The following is a 9187-nucleotide window of genomic DNA, read 5'->3' as shown; positions in this document are numbered from 1 at the left end:
ATAATAGTCTATGTGTTTCCTACCCTGGCCTAGTTTTTACAGCTGATATTGAACTTCCCAGTGATTCCTTCTATAGATGTAATTGATCTGATTCCTTTGTATACCATCAGGTGAAATCCATGTTTATACCTGCATTTATGTTTCTTATAAAATGTATATGCAGTGAATAAGTATTGATCGTTCAAAATTCTATCATTCTATCTCTGGCTTCATTTCTGTCACCAAGTACATGTTTTCCAACTGCTGATCCTTCTCTATTCCCAACTTTTGCATTCCAGTAACCTATTATTATTAATGCATTTTGATTGCATGTTCAATCAATCTCTGACTGCAAAAGTTGGTAGAAATCTTCTCTTACCTCCTCTTTGGCTTTGGTTGTTGGTGCATATATATTAATTTATGGTGGTATACACTAGTATTCTTCGTATGAGTATCGATATTATCCTGTCACTCACAACATTATATTTCAAGATGGATCTAGAAATTACTTTTTTAATTATGAAAGGAACATCATTTTTCTTCACCTTTTCATCTTCAGCATGATTATATGATCATCTGGCTTGCTTCTCTTTTGTTCTGGAATTCTGATGTGATTCTGTTTGATGTTATCTTTCATGATTCTCATGTTTTCTATTTTTCTTTTGTCTTCTCTCCATGTGTGTGGGCTTTCCCCCCATCTTTTTCTCTTTTTGAGATGCTAGGTATCAACATATGGTATGTTAGTTACTTAAAGCCATATAACAAGTTACTATCAAACCAATGAACAGTATTTAATCAGTACATTGACTTCAACTGTGCATGTTGCTGTTTTTAGGTGCCATCAAACTGAATATAACTCAGAGCAACCGTAGGAAAAACACTTATGAACTCTATCTTTTCCTCTGCCATCTTTATCACCTATGGCATTCTTGAGCCCATTTCTCTGTGTCTTCTCAAGGGAATCACTGTGTGTCTTCCTTCCTTTTTGACATCCCATCTTTCCAAGTATGATATTCCTTTTTAAGAAATAGCCCCTCCTAACAACATACCCAAAATATGTGAGGTAATGTTTTTCCATTCTTTCTTCTAAGGAGCACTCTAGCTACACTTTCTCCAAGATCTAACTTTATTCTTTTGGCTCTTGACACAATATTCAGTACTCTCATGCAATACCACACTCTTAAGGCATTAATTCTTCTTCTCATATCCTTATTCATTGCCTTGATTTCACATACATAACACATGATTGAATACATGATGGTTTGAATTAGGACTATCATGATATTTAAACAGATATCATTGCTCCACGAGACTTTGGGAAGTTCTCTGACAGCAGACTTTCCCCATGAGATACATCTCCCAATCTCCTGACTGCTGCTATCAAGTGTGTTGATTGTGAATCAAGAAAGATGGATTCATTTACAACTTCATTCTTTTTTCCATCTCTCATGATGTTGATTACTGATTTGCTGGTGAAGGTTTTGGTCTTCTTGATATTGGCATGCAATATATATTGAAAACTACAGTCCTTGATCTACAGTTGGCACTTCAGATTGTCTAACACACACTATTGATGAGTCTTCTTCCATTCCTGATGCCACATTCATCTTCATAAAATGCATATTTTCAAATAATTAACTCAGCATACAAATTTAATAGATATGTAGAAATGTTGCAGTGCTGATGCACAACTTTCACTATTTTAAACCATCTAGTGGGTTTTTTTCTTTGTTAGTTTTTTTTCAGCTTTTTGGTCTATGTATAGGTTTTCACATGAGCAAAATAATTTTCTGGAATTCCCACCTTCTCATTATTAGCCACAACTTGTGATCCACACAGTCAAATGTCTTTGTGCAATTAGAGAACAGAAGTATTTTTTTCTGGTATGCTCTGCTTGCACACAAGATCCATCTGATATCAGTAGTGATAATGCCGTTGTCAAGGCCTCTTCAAAACCCAACTTGAACTTCTGGCAATTATCTTTCTAGCAAATGTCGAGTGATCTTCAGCAATATGTTCCTATGACTTCTAGTTACCATATGAACAATGGCTCTAATCCTCGTGCTATCCTAAGCCAACCTCACAGTTTCTGTCATTCCATTCCATTGGGGGTCTTCCTTTCCTTAGCAAACCTTTCTAAGCATGATTCCCTCTTCAAGGATTAGCTCCTTCTGACACCTTACCTAAAGTATGTGAGAAAGAGTTTCAAAATCTTTTCCTCTAAGGAGCAACCTGGTTTCATTTTCTCCAATACAGAACTTTTTATTCTCTTGGCATTCCATGTTATATTCAATATTTTTACAAGTATTGCAATCCGAAGGAATTGATTCTTTTTCTTCCATCCTTATTCATTGTCCAGCTCTGAGATTAATAGCAAGTAATTGAGAAGAGCATGGCCTAGATCAGGTGCAACCTTAATCTCTAGAATGACATTGTTACTCTTTAACACTCTGGAGAGGTCCTTGACAACAGATTTTTCCCAGTGCCAGCTGTCTTTTGATTTCTTTGGTGTCAAAGGTGTTGATTGTGAATCAGAGCAAGATGAAATCACTACCAACTTCATCTTTTCTTCATCTATTATCATATTTTCTATTGGCCTAGTGTTCGGAACTTTTGTTTTTCTTATGTTGAGTTGAGTGCTTGATCGACTGCAATAAATGCTTCAAGTTCTCCTCAGTTTTGGCTAGCAAGGTTTTGTGACCTGCATAACATAAGTTGTTGCTGAGTCTTCCTTGAATCATAATGCCACATTATTCTTCATAAAGTCCAGTCTCCCAAATTATCTGTTGAGTATATAGATTAAAAAGGTACGGAGGAAGGACACGTCCTTTATGCATTCCTTTCTTATTTGGAACCATGCAGTATTCTCTTGCTGTTTGAAGAACATCTTCTTGTGTCAGGCTCAAGTTTCACATGACCAAATGTTCTGTAATTCATTTTCTCAATGTCATCCACAATTTATTGTGATACTCACTGTCATAACCCTTTATATAGTTGATAAAATGCAAATAGACATTCTTCTTGCATACTCTGTTTTCATCTAAAATTCATCTGACATCAGTAATGATATTTAATGTTAAGGGCCTCTTCTAAACCCAGCTTGTATTTCTATAAGTTTTCATTCAATATACTGTTCTAGTAATTTTTTGGATACTCTTCAGTAAGATTTTGATTACAAGTTATAATATTCAATAATTTTCACATTCTATCAGATGAACTTTCTTGAGACTTGGAATAAATTTGGAATTTTTTTCATTGAATTGGCCAGTATTGTCCTTCAGATTTCTTGACATAACCATATGAGCACATCTGTTTGTTGAAATATACCAATTGATATTCCATCAATTTCTGGGACCTTATTTTTGGTAATTCCTTCAGAGCAACTTAAACTTCTTTCTTTATTACCATTGATTCTTGATCATATGCTACTTTCTGAAATGGTTCTGTGTCAGCCAATTCATTTTGGAACAGTGACTTGAGGTATTTCTTCCATTTTATTTTGATTCTTCAGTCACTTAAGATTTTGCCTGTAGCATCTTTAAGTGTTGCAACTCTAGGATTGAATTTGTTGTTCAATAATTTGCAGTCTGTTGAACAGTCTTTCTTCGGAATGTGAACAAATATTGATCTCTTCCAGTTGACTACCCAATTAGTTGTATTTGAAATTTCCTGGTACAGACTGTTGAACCCATGTGGTGCTGCACCTGTAACTTCAAAATGATCAATTTGTTTCTCATCAATTCCTGAGACCTTATATTTTGTCAATGTCTTCAGTGCAGTTTACACTTCTTTCACCATTGTTGACCCTTTAGCATATGCTACTTCTTGAAATAGCTTAATGTCAACCAATTCATTTGGTACAGTGACTCTCTGTATACCTTCCCCCCCACCCCCACCCCGGTGCTTCCTAAATCATTATGGATCTCAGTGTTGCAACTTAAGGTTTGAACTTGGGTTGGGTGGTTTCTTCAGGGTTTTTTGTGGTTTTGTTGGTTGTTGTTGTTATTGATTTCATTTTTTTCACCTTGAGAAATGCTGAGAGAATGTTTACTTTTTTAATCTCTAACTCCAGCTCTTTGTGCATTCTGTTATAATATTTTGTTTTGTCTACTCAAGCTGCCTTTTGATATATTCTGTTTATCTCTTTTATTAGGCATCCCTTCACTTTCTTTTGACTTCTCGATTCTTTAGCATATTTTCAGAGTCTCTTCTGACATCTATTCTAGTCTTTTCTTTCTCCTCTGTCTTTGTAATAACTTTTCTCTCTTCTTGGGTAATATCTTTGCTGTCATCCTAAATTTCATATGGTCTTAGAACATTAGTGTTCAATGCCTCAAACTCACTCTTGATGTGATTTTTACATTAAGATGGGATAGACAATACAATTGTATTTTAGTTCTTGGGGACTTGCTTCATTTTCTTTAACTTCAATTTGAACTTGTAGCTAATGGTCTTTTCCACAGTTAGGGCCTGGTCTGTTTTTGAGGGCTGCTATTCAGCTTCTCCAATGATTGTTTGTATAGCTGTAGTTGATCTAATTCCCATACATTGTCACCTTCTGTGTTTCTTTTAGAAAAGATGTTTGCAATGAATGTGCAAAATTAAAGCATTTGTTCTCCAGCCTCATTTCTGTCACCAAATCCATATTTTCTGATAGCTATCCCTCTACTTAATTTCCAATTTTTGGATTCCAATTACCAATTATTATTAATGCATCTTGACTATGTTTGTTCAATTTTAGACTACAAATTTGGTAAAATTCTTCCATTTTTTTTTCTTCCTCTTTGTCTATAACTGTTGATGGATGTATTTGAATAACAGTTGTATTGACAGATCTTTCATATACACATACTGATAAACTGTATAACTCATAGCATTGTACTTTAGTATAGATCTTGCAGTGTGTTTTTGGCTTTTTTTTTTTACTATTAATACAACACCATTCTTTTTCAACTTTTCGTTCTTGGTAAAGTAGATTATATAACCATCTGATTCAAAGTGGTCAGACTATTTCAGTATACTAATGCCTGAAACAAAGGTGGGTGACTTTTAATCCGTAGCCCTTAGGCCTGTCTTTCATTGTTTATGTTCAGACATTCCTCTAGGTCATATAGCCCTGGTAGACAAGTTGCCATACAGCGGTCACTTGTGGTTATTGTGAGGCTGAACACTGTGACACTGGTGTGTTGTTACCCAATGTGGACAGAGAGTGGGTTGGAGCTCCCTGATTAAAACACGCTTGGAAGGAGGAGTGGCGTCCACTTCCGTAATAGCTTGCCTCTGGAAACCCTGTGAACCTGGAGAGAGGATGAAAGACACCCAAGTGTTGAGGACTCTCCTTCATAAGGTCGCTATGAGTCGCCTGTGACTCAACGGCACTTAACAACAACCACAACAATGCCTGAAATATTTGTCTTTATGCATTTCATTTTTTTTTACAACGTCCAGTTTTCCTAAATTCATACTTTGTATATTTCTTGTCCCAACTATTAATCGTTGTTTTCAGCTGTTTCTCCTCATTTTTAGTAACTTCCCCTCTGGGTCATGCCTCTAATGGTACAATTTCTATTTTTCATAGTGTTTTTGAAGGCCTCTTATTTTGGAAGTGAATCGTCACAAGTGACATAACTTCCAGTATCACAGCAAATTGCAAGGTACCATTCCAGTACAGAAAATTGACAGACCAATTCTACACTGTTAAGAGCAGATACTAAATAAACAGGCATTACATATATGGAAACAAAAAAAAAGTCATCCCTTCAATATAACAAAATAATAGATAAGGTTTGTACTTTTCACAGTTAACTGTTGAAACAATCAGGCATATGAATACCAGGGCACAGGATGGTCCTTTCCAGATTCACTTGATGCAGTTGGTAGGCTTATGGGTCTGTATCCTAAGGGGCTCCTCCTCTGGGTTCTTCTTGCTGCCGGTCACATCACATCAGTGTCAGCAGGCTCATTCACCATACAATTGCCTAAAATTGCTAACGTTCAAGAAATATCCTTTTTATGTGAACCTCAAATTCTTTGGTTCCAGGGTTATGGCCTGACCTACTTCCAGACCCCATGGCAAAATGGCATCATGAAACAAATAAGGCTTTGGTTTAAGTTTTGCTTTATCATTGCTATTGTAACTTTTATAATTGTTATTATGCATTTATAAAAAAGCCTGAAATCTTAATTTATATCTTGATTCTATTAAGAGAGATTTTGTTTGTTTTTTTTTATATTTGTTTTGGTTTTTACCTGAGATCTTCAATAAATATGCTCTAAAATCATGCTGCTTTCTGGGAAAAATATAGGAAATTAATGACTGGTATTACAGGCAAAAAAATATTTTTTAAAAATTTAATGTAGTTGTTTTATACTTCAATCTCAATAATATAAATGCCAATATCTTTTTAAATAAAAAAATTTAAATCAAAGATAAGCATGATAAGAGGAAAAAATTAAGTCAGCTCTAGTTAAGGAAGCTTGATAATTTGTAACTGACTGTGATCAATTAGTTGTGGCCTCCACTGCACTCGGACCAGCCAAGGAAGCTTGATAATTTAGTTTTAATGAAATATACAAGACAAAACAATTACACATTTTTAAATGGATCTGTTTCTACTTCCCTAAGTCAAAAATACCTTTCAATGCTTGTTAGTAAACAGCTGTCAGGCATCTCTTTTCAGAGATAAAATAAGAAACAGAAAATGACAATGGAATGTAGTTTACTATGTCTCTGGGGAAGTATTATCTTTAATTTCATTTAACTTACTCTAGTTAATTTGACAGTTGGAAAATTCCTTCTCATTTCGTCCCCAGGACTCAGTGGTAACATAGCTCAGTGAGCTTGATTGTGTTACAGATATTATCCAAATGTTTTTTAATCATCAAAGAATATAATGAGCACCAAAGAGGTAATGTTATTTAACAGAGACACTAATAGTGAATTAAAAAGCATTGTTACTGTTTAATAAATTGTGTGAGCTTATGTTGCAGTCTTATTTGTTTATTTTGAGATGAAGTTGTTGGAGTTAAATCTGCTTTCAAGGCTATTTTGGTTATACAATAAATTCACATAAATTATAACTTATTATCAGAATGTATGTGATAACTCCCACTAGAACATGAGTCCTGTGCCATCAAATGTACTTTGCAAGTCAAAGTGATTCCATGTGACTGGTAGAACTATATCAAAAGGATTCTTGGGGGTCTTGTTCTCTGCTTCCCCTCCTCTCCTCTCCTCTCCTCTCGGCTGCCCAGCTCTCACTAGCCCCTGGTCTGCAGTCTTCTTGAGGTAACACCATGCCTTCAATTAAGTTGCAGAGTTCTGACGGAGAGATATTTGAAGTTGATGTGGAAATTGCCAAACAATCTGTGACTATCAAGACCATGTTGGAAGATTTGGAATGGATGATGAAGGAGACGATGACCCAGTTCCTCTTCCAAATGTTAATGCAGCAATATTTAAAAAAGGTCATTCAGTGGTGCACTCACCACAAAGAAGACCCACCTCCTCCTGAGGATGATGAGAACAAAGAAAAGAGAACAGACGACATCCCCATTTGGGACCAAGAATTCCTGAAAGTTGACCAGGGAACACTTTTTTAACTTATTCTGGCTGCAAACTACTTAGACATCAAAGGTATGGTTGATATTACATGCAAGACTGTTGCCAATATGATCAAGGGGGAAACTCCTGAGGAGATTCGCAAGACTTTCAATATTAAAAATTTCTTCACCGAAGAGGAAGAAGCCCAGGTACACAAAGAGAACCAGTGGTGTGAAGAGAAGTGAAATGTTGTGCCTGACACTAATACTACTGTAAGGATTATTGCAAATACTAGTTGCACTGCTCTGTTTATAATTGTTAATATTAGACAAACAATAGACAAATGCAGCTGCAAATCAATTGTGTTAGCAGAATATTGTCCTTATTGCATGTGTAGTTTGAGTACAGATTTCAAAACCTATAGTTGAGTTTGTTCTAGTGTGATCAAACTTGTACCCTCTTTGCTTTGAAAATAAAACCATACTGTGAGTTCTCCATAGAAAGTGGCATTTTGGATGTCACCTTTTTTTTTTTTTGTAAAGCAATTTCTGCCTAGTTTAGTTTAGCAATCTTTGAGAAGCTGGCATTGTAATAAAACAACGAAAGTTTGCTGGCATTGTAAATAAAACAACGAAAGAGAATTAGCAAGGTGTTATCTTTATTCATGAGTTAGAAGCTGTAAAAGGGCTACTTGAGATCACTATCCTAGTTGGCTTTATTGGGATTGTCCTCTAGCTCTGACAAATGAAGGAATATTACCAGTAAGGGTTAGTCTATATGTCGCAGGTCTCCTTTAATTTAATCCTAGCACTTGTGATATCAGTCTTCTTAGTATTTTGGGTAGAGACTTAGTGACAACCCGATTTGTGTGTGCTTTCAGGGAGAAATGTAACCTAGACAGTTTTTTAGCTTTTCAATTAAAAAAAAAATACACTAAAGAAAAAAAAAAAGGATTCTTGGGCTGTCATCTTTACAGAAGTACACTTGCCAGGTCTTTGCTCCTGGAGAGCACTAGTGAGTTTAACTGACAGCCTCTCATTAGGAGTGAAGTTTGAATATTACACCATCAGGACTTTTTAATTTTGTGTTGTTGTTATCAAATGCCATTGAATTGTTTCTAATTGTGACAAGAATGAAATAGTGCCTGTTCCTGATCCATACACATAATCATTGCCATATTTGAGCCCATTGCTGCAGCCATACTATCAATACTCCTATTTGAGGATCTTTGTCTTCTTTGCTGATTTTGTGGTTTGTCATGAATAAATTCTTTTCCAGGATACAAGTGAGATAGTCTCTTTACGCTATCTTCTAATCTACACTTCTTCAAGATAAATTTGTTCTTCTGACAGTCCATGGAAATCACTCAAATTCATTAATTCTATTTCAGTCTTTCTTAGTCATTATTCAGCTTTTGCATGCACATGAGGGGCCTGATTAGTTCATGGTTTAGATCAGGCATACCTTAGTCATCAAAATAGTATCTTTGTTTTTAACATTTTAAAGGAATATTTAAGTTCAATGTAATACAACATTTGGCTTACTGACTACTATTTCCTTAGGCATTAATTGTGTATCCAAAAGAAAAAAAAAATCCTTGGTCATTTTAGTTTTTTGGTTTTTTTTTTCATTTATCATGAACTTGATCACTATCATAGAATTTAA

At 35.2% G+C, this 9187-nt stretch overlaps 1 pseudogene; it reads left to right on the top strand.

The window, feature by feature from the left end:
• The first annotated feature begins 7275 nt into the window (after positions 1 to 7275).
• LOC102869320 lies at positions 7276 to 7767 on the top strand (annotated as a pseudogene).
• The last annotated feature ends 1420 nt before the right edge of the window (positions 7768 to 9187 follow it).

This window comes from Elephantulus edwardii, unplaced genomic scaffold, assembly GCF_000299155.1.
Source record: "Elephantulus edwardii isolate Elephantulus edwardi_28Jun2011 unplaced genomic scaffold, EleEdw1.0 scaffold00380, whole genome shotgun sequence".
In the NCBI taxonomy this organism is placed as follows: Eukaryota; Metazoa; Chordata; class Mammalia; order Macroscelidea; family Macroscelididae; genus Elephantulus; species Elephantulus edwardii.
Note: the sequence above shows the minus strand (reverse complement) of the source record. Positions and strands in the feature narration are given on the sequence as shown.